Source organism: Phyllobates terribilis, unplaced genomic scaffold (genome assembly GCF_046119375.1).
Source record: "Phyllobates terribilis strain yellow unplaced genomic scaffold, ASM4611937v1 Scaffold_5__5_contigs__length_657084704, whole genome shotgun sequence".
NCBI lineage: Eukaryota > Metazoa > Chordata > Amphibia > Anura > Dendrobatidae > Phyllobates > Phyllobates terribilis.
The window spans coordinates 432,285,862-432,298,424 of record NW_027362765.1 but is presented as its reverse complement, the minus strand read 5'-3'; positions in this window follow the sequence as shown (position 1 = coordinate 432,298,424).

Below are 12,563 nucleotides of genomic sequence, written 5' to 3'. Positions count from 1 at the left end.
CGGCTGACGGCTTGTGTTTCTAGCCTGGGAGGGGGCCAATATTCATGGCACCCTTCCTGAGCTATTAATATCAGCCCCCAGCTGTCTGCCTAGCCTTTGCTAGCTATTAACATAGGGGGGACCCCACGTCATTTTTTTTGGGGGGGTCCCCCATTTTAATAGCTAGTAAAGGCTAAGTATTCAGCTGGGGGCTGATATTAGTAACCTGGGAAGCTCCATGGGTATTACCCCCTTCCCAGGCTTCAAACCTCTGCCCCAGCCGTCTGCTTAACCTCCGCTAGAGACTAAAATTACGGGGAACCCCACGCCAATTTTTATTTTAATAAATCCTTTATTTTAACACTAAATGACAAGTACAGTAACCAACACTGTCGCTGTACTTATTATAAATGTGACTGACATGTTTCTATCTATCTAATCTATGTGTGAGGCTCTATTCTGTCTGTTATAAATTGTCGGGTACCGATGCTGAATTGCCGGCCGGCTTTTTTAAAGAGACGGTGCATGAAAACACTAATATTTTTTTTACTAAATCCTTTACACTAAATGACAAGTGCAGTAACCAACACTGTCACTGTGCTTCTTATATGTGTGACTGACATGTTTCTATCTATCTAATCTATGTGTGATGCTCTATTCCTTCTTGTCTAAATTGTCGGGTACCAGTGTATGCTGCTGCTGAATTTGCCGGCCGGCTTTTTTAAACAGAGTGTCTTCTGAGCAGTTTGTCAGCTTTTGGACACCTTTGAAGGTGTTTTCTATGTGTTTCTATGTGTTTTTATTTGCCTGCCATTGGTTTTAACGGTGTTCGACGGTGTTCTAAGGTGTTCGACGAACAGTTCGACGAACAGTTCTTCGAACATCCCGGTGTTCGACGAACCGAACCGAACCGAACCTGAACACTACGGGGGTGGCTCAACACTACTATTGACCCTTTAACAAGGATCAAATTCAAATCAGAATCTCTATAAATCTTGAAAAAATCACACTACAGTAGGGATTGAAAGTTTCTGAATCCTTCAGAATTTTCCATATTTCTTAACAAATTCAAACAATAACTACATTAGATTTTCACAAAAGTCCTAAAGTGAAATAAAGAGAAACAAGTAATAAAATAAATAAAAATATTAAACAAATTAAACAATATCCTTTTGTTATTCTTTAGTGGCCTCCAGAACATTAACATTAGCTAATGTGAGTGTGGCCTTTAGTTGCCTAGAAGTTATCTTGGTTGGCTTTGTTCCTATCACAAACTATTATGCCACCTTGATCTTTGTTGGTCAACCACTCCTAGAGAGGGTATTATTGGTTTTAAATGTTTTCCATTCGGACACAATCTGTCTGTGAATTGATGGAGTCCACACTATTACATGGTTTTTCAACCTTTTCCAGCATGATCAGCATCAGCAAGTCTTCTTCTGAGTTTCTCAGAATTTTGCTTTGCTCATGCCATGATACACTGTACAGGTTCAGATACTTTCTCCACATACAAACATGTGATACTGGATAATTTTCCTTATTTAAATCTTATTTTTGACTGACATGTTTAATTGGGTTCTCTATGTCTACTTTTAAATCTTACATGAAAATGGTATGTAAATTTAGGTCAAATTTATGCAGAGAATATGGAAAATTCTAAAGCATTAGCAAACTTTCAAGCACCACTGAAAACTGAAAAAAGGAATATTTTATTACCTTAATTTTTGGAAAACAGAATAGTATTCAGAATAGAACACAAGAAAGTTTTAGTCATTTTTAAACTGTTTAATAAGTCATTTTGACATGTCAAATTTTAAAACTTTCAATAAAACAAATGAAAAAATCAATGAGTACACTGTCAAAAAATATCTTATTATAACTTACCAGTGGTAGGAGTTGCTAAATTACATATAAATGAAAATAGAAAGAAAAGGAAAATATTTTTACTTTGAATTTTGGAAAACAGAATATTGACCGAGATAAAATACACTATGATATAAAAAAAACATTTGCTATGTAATTGTGAGGATAATCCACTGGGACATTTGATGTGTTATAGAACATTTTGAAATAATGTATGTGAAGTTCAAAAATACACAAAATTGTTTGTGCATTGATAAGTTAATAAGCAAAGAGGCAAGAGTATTAAAAAATAAAGGTTCCCTTTATACTTTAGCTTAAAGTCAGTTTAAACTAAAGTTTAAAGTCAGCCATATTTTGCACATTTAATGTATATAGGCTGCCTCCTGACTCTCCCTATTGAAGACATAAAAAAAAAAAGCTCTTCGACACCTTTCACTCCCTCCTCAGTCCTAAAGTGCAGGCCCCTATCACAGATATTTGTGCTGAGGATCTGGCCTCCTACTTCACAGAGAATATAGAGAATATCCACCAAGTGCCATGACTCCCATCCGTCCCCATATCTCCTCTGGCTCACTCTCCACATCTGACCCAGTCACAGTCAATCTCTCTCTCCAGTCATCAATACCATGATGACGATCCATCTGATCTGTCAAGAGTCATTCTCATCTCATCAGTCCATAAAAAAATTGTAAAATCAGTCTTCAGATATTTCTTGATCCAATCTTGATGTTTCAACTTATGTATATTTTTCAATGGTGATCGTGTTTCAGCCTCCTCACATAGGCTATGTCTCTGAACACCTTGTACTTCTGGGCACTCCATGTAGGTTGCAATTCTGGAATATGACATCACTAGAGAATAATGGCTTCCTGGTAGCTTAACAATGGATTCTTCTCAAACCTTTAGTAGGTGATGTGCGTTTTTTTTTTTTTCACCACGTTTTTATGACCCTGTTGACTATTTGCAACAAAACATTTCATGGTTCTATGATCACACCCCAAAATCCCCTCTGTAAAACTTTGAACAATTTTTAACCTTTAAGAGTCAGTTAAATCTCTAACTCTATGTTGCCTAAGGAAATTGAGCTACCTAATAATTCTGCACACAGTGATGAAGAGTGATGTACTCTTAGGCCGCACTCTCCTCATTACACAAATACACATCACCTCATCTGCTTCAAACCAGTAACCATTCAAGATTATACAGCTTGGAGTTGGGAAATCTGCATAAAAATACTCACTTGCCTAAAAATTCTGCGCACAATGTAAGTGTGATGCTGACACTTCGAGCTCTCATCTCTGGACAGGCAGCATGGGGAAGGGGAAGTACATCAGAGCTAACAATGGTATGAAAGGATGAGAGCTGATTGCAGGGTTGGGAATGCTACACAGCTAAACTTAGCTATGCTGACCCTCCCCTCTACAGGGACCTTCTTTGAAAGGTGGTTTCAAATCATGCAGGAGGTTAGACCAGGAGATCAGAGCTGCCTGTCATATGGTCTCACACCCAAATCTGCTCTAAGCTATGATAGGGACAAGTTCTTCTTTCCTTTGAGTGTTGTTGTCTGCTTATGATTGCTCAGTATCATACGGGGAGAAAAAGTACACATCCCTAGTGAAAGCTGTCTGATAACACCCATTTGAACTAAATAATTAGATGCAAAATACTTTGATTACTAAAATTTCCGCAATTGAGAGGCAAAACAATAAAAAAAAATAATAATTTATTATGCTCTGCAGCCACTGTTACATCTTGTTTCAGTTCAACATGACAAGTTTGGTGAAAAGTCCTGTTTAATTTGAGAGCAGAATGATATATGGGCAGATACCAATATTCCAGCAATGTTTCACTTAATGAGCTGCTTGTAGTTTCAATAAAATAATTATTTTATCAATAGAGAACTAATTGTCTCATGCCATGTATTCCTCCTGTTTTGTGTAACCCCATCCCCGACACTGATTGGCAGCTTTCTGTGTACATTGTGATAATCATTGGTGTGGGCGAGGATATAGAGAGCTCAGCATTCAGAGAATTGGTAGAGCTGTAGCAGAGAAAACAGTGATTTTATCAAAACTCCACCAGTAAGTGATGCATCGCTGGAATCTGGATCTCTGTCTCTACATCATGCTGCTCTCAGGTACATAGCAAAAATCTGAAGACATTTTTCCTTTCCAGAGATTGTCCACTACTTGAAAATCTATTTTTTAATGCTAAAGTGCCCCATTTAAAATTAAATAAAAAAGTATACTCACCTCGCAGACTGGCGCCATTCCAGCAGTATCACCCCTGTGATTCCAGGTGATCATATGACAGTGTTACATCACATGAGTGCTGGCAGACACAGAGCTGACATTGCTGCAATTGCTCTGGTCCGGGAAGTGAGTGTAGATTTATTTTTTATTTTACATTGGGACTTAGCATACCATGAAATAGTGGATAACCCCTTTAAAGTGTATGGGCATGTTTAGTTTGCAAAGCAAACAAGAAACATTAACAACAGTGAATCACCGGAAATACAAATTAAGTTAAATATTAACAAACAGCACGTCATGCGCTTTCTTCAGTCTGACAGTTCTAGATATTGTTTACTACACAGAAAATAAACCCAGAAACATGGGAAAAAAAATAAATCAATAAATTAGATATGGTAATGAGGTTACGGGGATAAATGAAAAATACTATATAGTATGTTTACCATTTTGATAGAGAATGCTGTTTTTGTTGCAGCTGGAGTGAGGGACAGTGTAAGGTTCTGTGTGTGCGCACTCTGCAAAAAATACTCAATGTGTGTATTCTGCACCTGTATCTGTGGGAGTACTGTTTGTCAAAACAAATTTTTATACTCTGTACCCCTGTTCGTATGAGTAGTGTGCCTTTAAACCACTTTTTTTTACTCTGCACCCATGTCTGTGGGAGTAGTGTGCTTAAAAAACAAATTTTTCGAATCTGCACCCATGTTTGTGGGTGTACTGTGCCTAAAAAACAAAGGAAGCAGCAGAGTTTGCCTTATCCACCCCAGTGTAATGTTAGAGAAGGTATTAATGGTGTCATTTGGCATTATGACAGCAACACAGACACGACTGCCCTCAACAGATGTAGAAAATGTTTGTTCTGGAAAAATGAATCGGGTATACTGTAGATCCTTGACAGTTTTCACTTTTCCATATAATGCCAATGAATTAATCTGACATTGCTATTCATGGGACTGTCTATTTATCACTAGCCTAATGAGATGTCGCTGACACTACCTACCAGTCCACCAAGTTCAATACTTTTCTGCTGCTATTGCCCCTAAGCATCCAAACACCTCCTGTATGTCCATTATATTCCATACTGTACTGTTACTGCTATTGCCACTTTCTCTAAATAGCCAGCAGTGGCTTAATTTAAAGCTTATGGGACCCAATACAAAATATTCAACAATATATCACTGTCCTCCATTTTTAATAGCTTTGATTTTCTGATAAGGGCCAAAGGGACTCCTGAGCCACTTTACGCTCCAGTGTCCGATTGCAACTGCAATCTAAGCACCAATTCTAGATATACCCTGACAGCAAGACATCTGCCTGTCAATTATATTTCATACTGTACTGCTGCTACCATTGATGGAAAGGTTGCTACTGCCAGTTAACAGTCTGCTATCTCTGGCCTGTCCACTATGTTCCATACGGCGCTGCTGCTGTCAATACTACTGCCACTATGTACTGCATATGTATATATATTCGGCCTGCACTTCATGTTCCATACTGTCCTTCTGCTGATGGAAAGTACCATAATAAAAGAAAGTACATTATATAAATGCTGCAATTCTATTGGAAACTAGAACATAATGCGTCATTATAACTTACCAGTAGAAGTAGTTTCTGGATAAAACACATGAAAAAGATCAGAAAATTATGGAAAGCAGAATTTTGACCACGGTAAAAGCAATAAATAATAAATGACTGCACACCCTGAGGGTTATGCTGTGAGAAAAGCAATTTTAGAGAGTAAAGAAAAATTAAAGATTGATATGATTGCTATTTGGAGAGATCACGAATCATTATACAATACAACATATAAGAAAAGGTGTGACAAAGTGTGCTCAGAAAAGTTGCTAATTCCCATTTCCCACAAAGCAGTCTTTATTGGTTCAAAGTTTAGAACAAAAAAAATGACATTAATAAATAAATAAAATCCTACCATACCTTTAATTAGAAAAAAAACTACTGTTTTGTTGTTCAGAGGTGGTCATTGGACCACCATCTTGTTACACTGACAGCAGCCTGTGTAAGAATGTTAACTCCTGCCTGATATATGACGTAGATCAATGTCATAAAGAGATTGTGGGTGTGTTGAGTGGGTGCCTGTTGTGTTATATAGCCAGCATCTGACTCTAAAAGCAGCAATCAGAGTTCAATCTAATCACTGCTGTTTACTTAAATGTTCCTAACTACAGATGAGGGGATCACTTCACACAACCGCAATCCAGGTGACTGTTCCCTGGCCATGCAGCTTTGCTTTCCAGTAAGTTATGTATAGGTAGAATTGTTTAGTGGTTTATATTTTTCACATTAGCATCCTGGCATTCCTTCATAATGGTGTCATATTTCTAGGCCCTATCATTTGAATGGCTTACTATGAATCTTAAATATGCAAATTGCCTATTCAGAGAGGAAGAGGACTAGAACTCTATAGCGCCACCTCTTGGAAGCAACCATCCTATAAAGTCACTAATGACCCTTTAACAAGGATCAAATTCAAATCAGAATCTCTATAAATCTTGAAAAAATCACACTAAAGTAGGGAATGAAAGTTTCTGAACCCTTCAGAATTTTCCATATTTCTTAACAAATTCAAACAATAACTACATTAGATTTTCACAAAAGTCCTAAAGTGAAATAAAGAGAACCAAGTAATAAAATAAATAAAAATATTAAACAAATTAAACAATATCCTTTTGTTATTCTTTAGTGGCCTCCAGAACATTAACATTAGCTAATGTGAGTGTGGCCTTTAGTTGCCTAGAAGTTATCTTGGGTGGCTTTGTTCCTGTCACAAACTATTATGCCACCTTGATCTTTGTTGGTCAACCACTCCTAGAGAGGGTATTATTGGTTTTAAATGTTTTCCATTCGGACACAATCTGTCTGTGAATTGATGGAGTCCACACTATTACATGGTTTTTCAACCTTTTCCAGCATGATCAGCATCAGCAAGTCTTCTTCTGAGTTTCTCAGAATTTTGCTTTGCTCATGCCATGATACACTGTACATGTTCAGATACTTCTCCACATACAAACATGTGATACTGGATAATTTTCCTTATTTAAATCTTATTTTTGACTGACATGTTTAATTGGGTTCTCTATGTCTACTTTTAAATGTTACATGAAAATGGTATGTAAATTTAGGTCAAATTTATGCAGAGAATATGGAAAATTCCAAAGCATTAGCAAACTTTCAAGCACCACTGAAAACTGAAAAAAGGAATATTTTATTACCTTAATTTTTGGAAAACAGAATAGTATTCAGAATAGAACACAAGAAAGTTTTAGTCATTTTTAAACTGTTTAATAAGTCATTTTGACATGTCAAATTTTAAAACTTTCAATAAAACAAATGAAAAAATCAATGAGTACACTGTCAAAAAATATCTTATTATAACTTACCAGTGGTAGGAGTTGCTAAATTAAATATAAATGAAAATAGAAAGAAAAGGAAAATATTTTTACTTTGAATTTTGGAAAACAGAATATTGACCGAGATAAAATACACTATGATATAAAAAAAACATTTGCTATGTAATTGTGAGGATAATCCACTGGGACATTTGATGTGTTATAGAACATTTTGAAATAATGTATGTGAAGTTCAAAAATACACAAAATTGTTTGTGCATTGATAAGTTAATAAGCAAAGAGGCAAGAGTATTAAAAAATAAAGGTTCCCTTTATACTTTAGCTTAAAGTCAGTTTAAACTAAAGTTTAAAGTCAGCCATATTTTGCACATTTAATGTATATAGGCTGCCTCCTGACTCTCCCTATTGAAGACATAAAAAAAAAAAGCTCTTCGACACCTTTCACTCCCTCCTCAGTCCTAAAGTGCAGGCCCCTATCACAGATATTTGTGCTGAGGATCTGGCCTCCTACTTCACAGAGAATATAGAGAATATCCACCAAGTGCCATGACTCCCATCCGTCCCCATATCTCCTCTGGCTCACTCTCCACATCTGACCCAGTCACAGTCAATCTCTCTCTTCAGTCATCAATACCATGATGACGATCCATCTGATCTGTCAAGAGTCATTCTCATCTCATCAGTCCATAAAAAAATTGTAAAATCAGTCTTCAGATATTTCTTGATCCAATCTTGATGTTTCAACTTATGTATATTTTTCAATGGTGGTCGTGTTTCAGCCTCCTCACATAGGCTATGTCTCTGAACACCTTGTACTTCTGGGCACTCCATGTAGGTTGCAATTCTGGAATATGACATCACTAGAGAATAATGGCTTCCTGGTAGCTTAACAATGGATTCTTCTCAAACCTTTGGTAGGTGATGTGCGTTTTTTTTTTTCACCACGTTTTTATGACCCTGTTGACTATTTGCAACAAAACATTTCATGGTTCTATGATCACACCCCAAAATCCCCTCTGTAAAACTTTTAACAATTTTTAACCTTTAAGAGTCAGTTAAATCTCTAACTCTATGATGCCTAAGGAAATTGAGCTACCTAATAATTCTGCACACAGTGATGAAGAGTGATGTACTCTTAGGCCGCACTCTCCTCATTACACAAATATACATCACCTCATCTGCTTCAAACCAGTAACCATTCAAGATTATACAGCTTGGAGTTGGAAAATCTGCATAAAAATACTCACTTGCCTAAAAATTCTGCGCACAATGTAAGTGTGATGCTGACACTTCGGGCTCTCATCTCTGGACAGGCAGCATGGGGAAGGGGAAGTACATCAGAGCTAACAATGATATGAAAGGATGAGAGCTGATTGCAGGGTTGGGAATGCTACACAGCTAAACTTAGCTATGCTGACCCTCCCCTCTACAGGGACCTTCTTTGAAAGGTGGTTTCAAATCATGCAGGAGGTTAGACCAGGAGATCAGAGCTGCCTGTCATACGGTCTCACACCCGAATCTGCTCTAAGCTATGATAGGGACAAGTTCTTCTTTCCTTTGAGTGTTGTTGTCTGCTTATGATTGCTCAGTATCATACGGGGAGAAAAAGTACACATCCCTAGTGAAAGCTGTCTGATAACACCCATTTGAACTAAATAATTAGATGCAAAATACTTTGATTACTAAAATTTCCGCAGTTGAGAGGCAAAACAATAAAAAAAAATAATAATTTATTATGCTCTGCAGCCACTGTTACATCTTGTTTTCAGTTCAACATGACAAGTTTGGTGAAAAGTCCTGTTTAATTTGAGAGCAGAATGATATATGGGCAGATTCCAATATTCCAGCAATGTTTCACTTAATGAGCTGCTTGTAGTTTCAATAAAATAATTATTTTATCAATAGAGAACTAATTGTCTCATGCCATGTATTCCTCCTGTTTTGTGTAACCCCATCCCCGACACTGATTGGCAGCTTTCTGTGTACATTGTGATAATCAGTGGTGTGGGCGAGGATATAGAGAACTCAGCATTCAGAGAATTGGTAGAGCTGTAGCAGAGAAAACAGTGATTTTATTAAAACTCCACCAGTAAGTGATGCATCGCTGGAATCAGGATCTCTGTCTCTACATCATGCTGCTCTCAGGTAGATAGCAAAAAACTGAAGACATTTTTCCTTTCCAGAGATTGTCCACTACTTGAAAATCTATTTTTTAATGCTAAAGTGCCCCATTTAAAATTAAATAAATAAGCATACTCACCTCGCAGACTGGCGCCATTCCAGCAGTATCACCCCTGTGATTCCAGGTGATCATATGACAGTGTTATATCACATGAGTGCTGGCAGACACAGAGCTGACATTGCTGCAATTGCACTCATCCGGGAAGTGAGTGTAGATTTATTTTTTATTTTACATGGGGACTTAGCATGCCATGAATAGTGGATAACCCCTTTAAAGTGTATGGGCATGTTTAGTTTGCAAAGCAGACAAGAAACATTGAGAACAGTGAATCACCGGAAATACAAATTAAGGTAAATATTAACAAATAGCACATCATGCACTTTCTTCAGCCTGACAGTTCTAAATATTGCTTACAACACAGAAAATAAACACAGAAACATGGAAAAAAACAGACAAAAAATAAATTAGATGTGGTAATGAGATTACGGGGATAAATGAAAAATACTATATAGTATGTTTACCGTTTTGATGGCGTATGGCGCTATTGTTGCAAACACTAAATTAATTATTGTTAGTATGCCTATGATCTGCACACATTAGGACCATGGCCTTCTTTTGTGATAGTGTCAAGATTTCTAGATCTTATCTGTTTTTGAATGATGCGCTATGAATAAAGGATGTCAATGACTTGCAAATGGGTCTGTCAGGCTTATGGTATACCTGACATTGTAGATTATGCAACTTTTGCCATTAACAATACTTGAACCCATGACAGAAATTGGAAAAATTAAGATGTGAATAGACCCTAAAATAGATGTTAGACACTGTATATGAATGAAGAAAGCAAAAGAAAAATAAAACAATTAGGATAATATGGTATATTATTAAAAACGGAAAAGAAAAAAGAAGGCTCTTATTTTGAATATTGAAAACATGAGATTAAATATGATAAAATAGGTCATAGTGTATATATGCCTTATTATTACTAAGGAGGATAAGTTTGCTACTCATGAATGTACTGTTTGATAAATACAATAAAAAGCTATGACGACACAAAAAGGAAACGGGGAAGTGAATAACCCCAGGAAGATAAATATATCTTAAAAATATATAGCTTAATTGAAACATCAAAAATAATAAAAGTAAGTACATTATAAGTGTAGGGGCGGCAAAACACTAAGAAAGTATAAGGCTGAGTGCCCACTATGCATTTTTCAAGCATTTTTGCAGCAGAATTTCCGCAGCAAAAATGCTTAAAAAACGCTTGGTAATACGTGCCCCATGGTCCCCAATGATAATCCGCATGGGCTGTGCACATGCTGCGGAAATTTCCGCTGCGGATTTCATTGTGGAAAAATGCGCATTAATTTTGCGGACATGCAGCGTAACTGCCGCCATTGACTTGCATTGAATCGCATAATATCCGCATGAGCACATGAGCACAAGTGGATGTTATATGGTTCAATGTGTGGATGGTACCCGTGTCTGGAGAAGAGAAGACTCTCATCCAGACTCGGGTATGATAATCCGCATGGGCTGTGCACATGCTGCGGAAATTTCCGCTGCGGATTTCATTGTGGAAAAATGCGCATTAATTTTGCGGACATGCAGCGTAACTGCCGCCATTGACTTGCATTGAATCGCATAATATCCGCATGAGCACATGAGCACAAGTGGATGTTATATGGTTCAATGTGTGGATGGTACCCGGGTCTGGAGAAGAGAAGACTCTCATCCAGACTCGGGTACCATAGAACCTGTTAAAAAAAAGAATTTAAAATAAAAAATAAAGATTATACTTACCTTCCGATGGTCACCAGTTTTTTCTCTGCTGTGTCCGGTCTGTTGTATGGGTCACGGTGGTGTGAAAGGACCTGCCATGACGTCATTTAGTCATGTGAAAGGTCACGTGACCGCTGACGTCGACGGTCGCGTGACCTGTCACATGACTAAATGCCGTCATGGAAGGTCCTTTTACACAGCCGCGAGACACCGGGAAGACCGGACGCATCGGATAAGGAGACCGGGGGTCATTGGAAGGTGAGTATATGTTTTTTTTTATTTTTTACCATTTTTATTATTTTTAACTATTACTTGGACACACTATATATAAATCCATGCAACTGGCATGGATTTTATAGTGTGACCAAGTTGTCAAGCACTTTTCCAAGTGATGCTACAATTGCTTGGGGGGAAATTCCTCAAGATTACCTCAGCAAATTAACAGCTAGAATGCCAAAGGTCTGCAATGCTGTAATTTTTGCAAAGGGAGCATTCTTGGAAGGAGAAAGTTATTCTTTCTAATAAAAATCATTATTTCTAACCTTGTCAATGTCTGGACTATATTTTCTATTCATTTTACAACTCATTTGATAAATAAAAGTTTGAGTTTTCTTGGAAAACATAAAATTGTCTGGGTGACCCCAAACTTTGAATGGTAGTGTGTATATATATATATATATATATATATATATATATTATTTTGGAATCCTTTATTTATACTTCTTTATACCACGTACTTTGTTATACCCTTCCTATACAGACCACTACAACAGAGAATGCAACTAGAGATGAGCGTTGTTCGACTCGAACTGTTCGCCAATCTCAAGTTCGAGCTGTTTTGGGCGGTGTTCGAGCCGTTCGGCGAACACGAACGATTTGAAAAAAAATCGGCTGCTCGAGGTTATGTTCGATAACTGTTCGTGCACCAAAATCATAACTGGATTTTTTCTCAGTAATGATGAAAATTAATGTTAATACGCAGTTTGAGTGTACAGCGGGGCGGGGGGAAGGGCAGGGGATGGATTTCTGCAGGAATAATGAAGATCTCCATTTTTTTTCTCTTTCCCGCATTTACTGTGGGGAGGTGCAATCTGTCAGCCTATCAGCAGCACACACACGGAGCGAACTGCTTTTTTT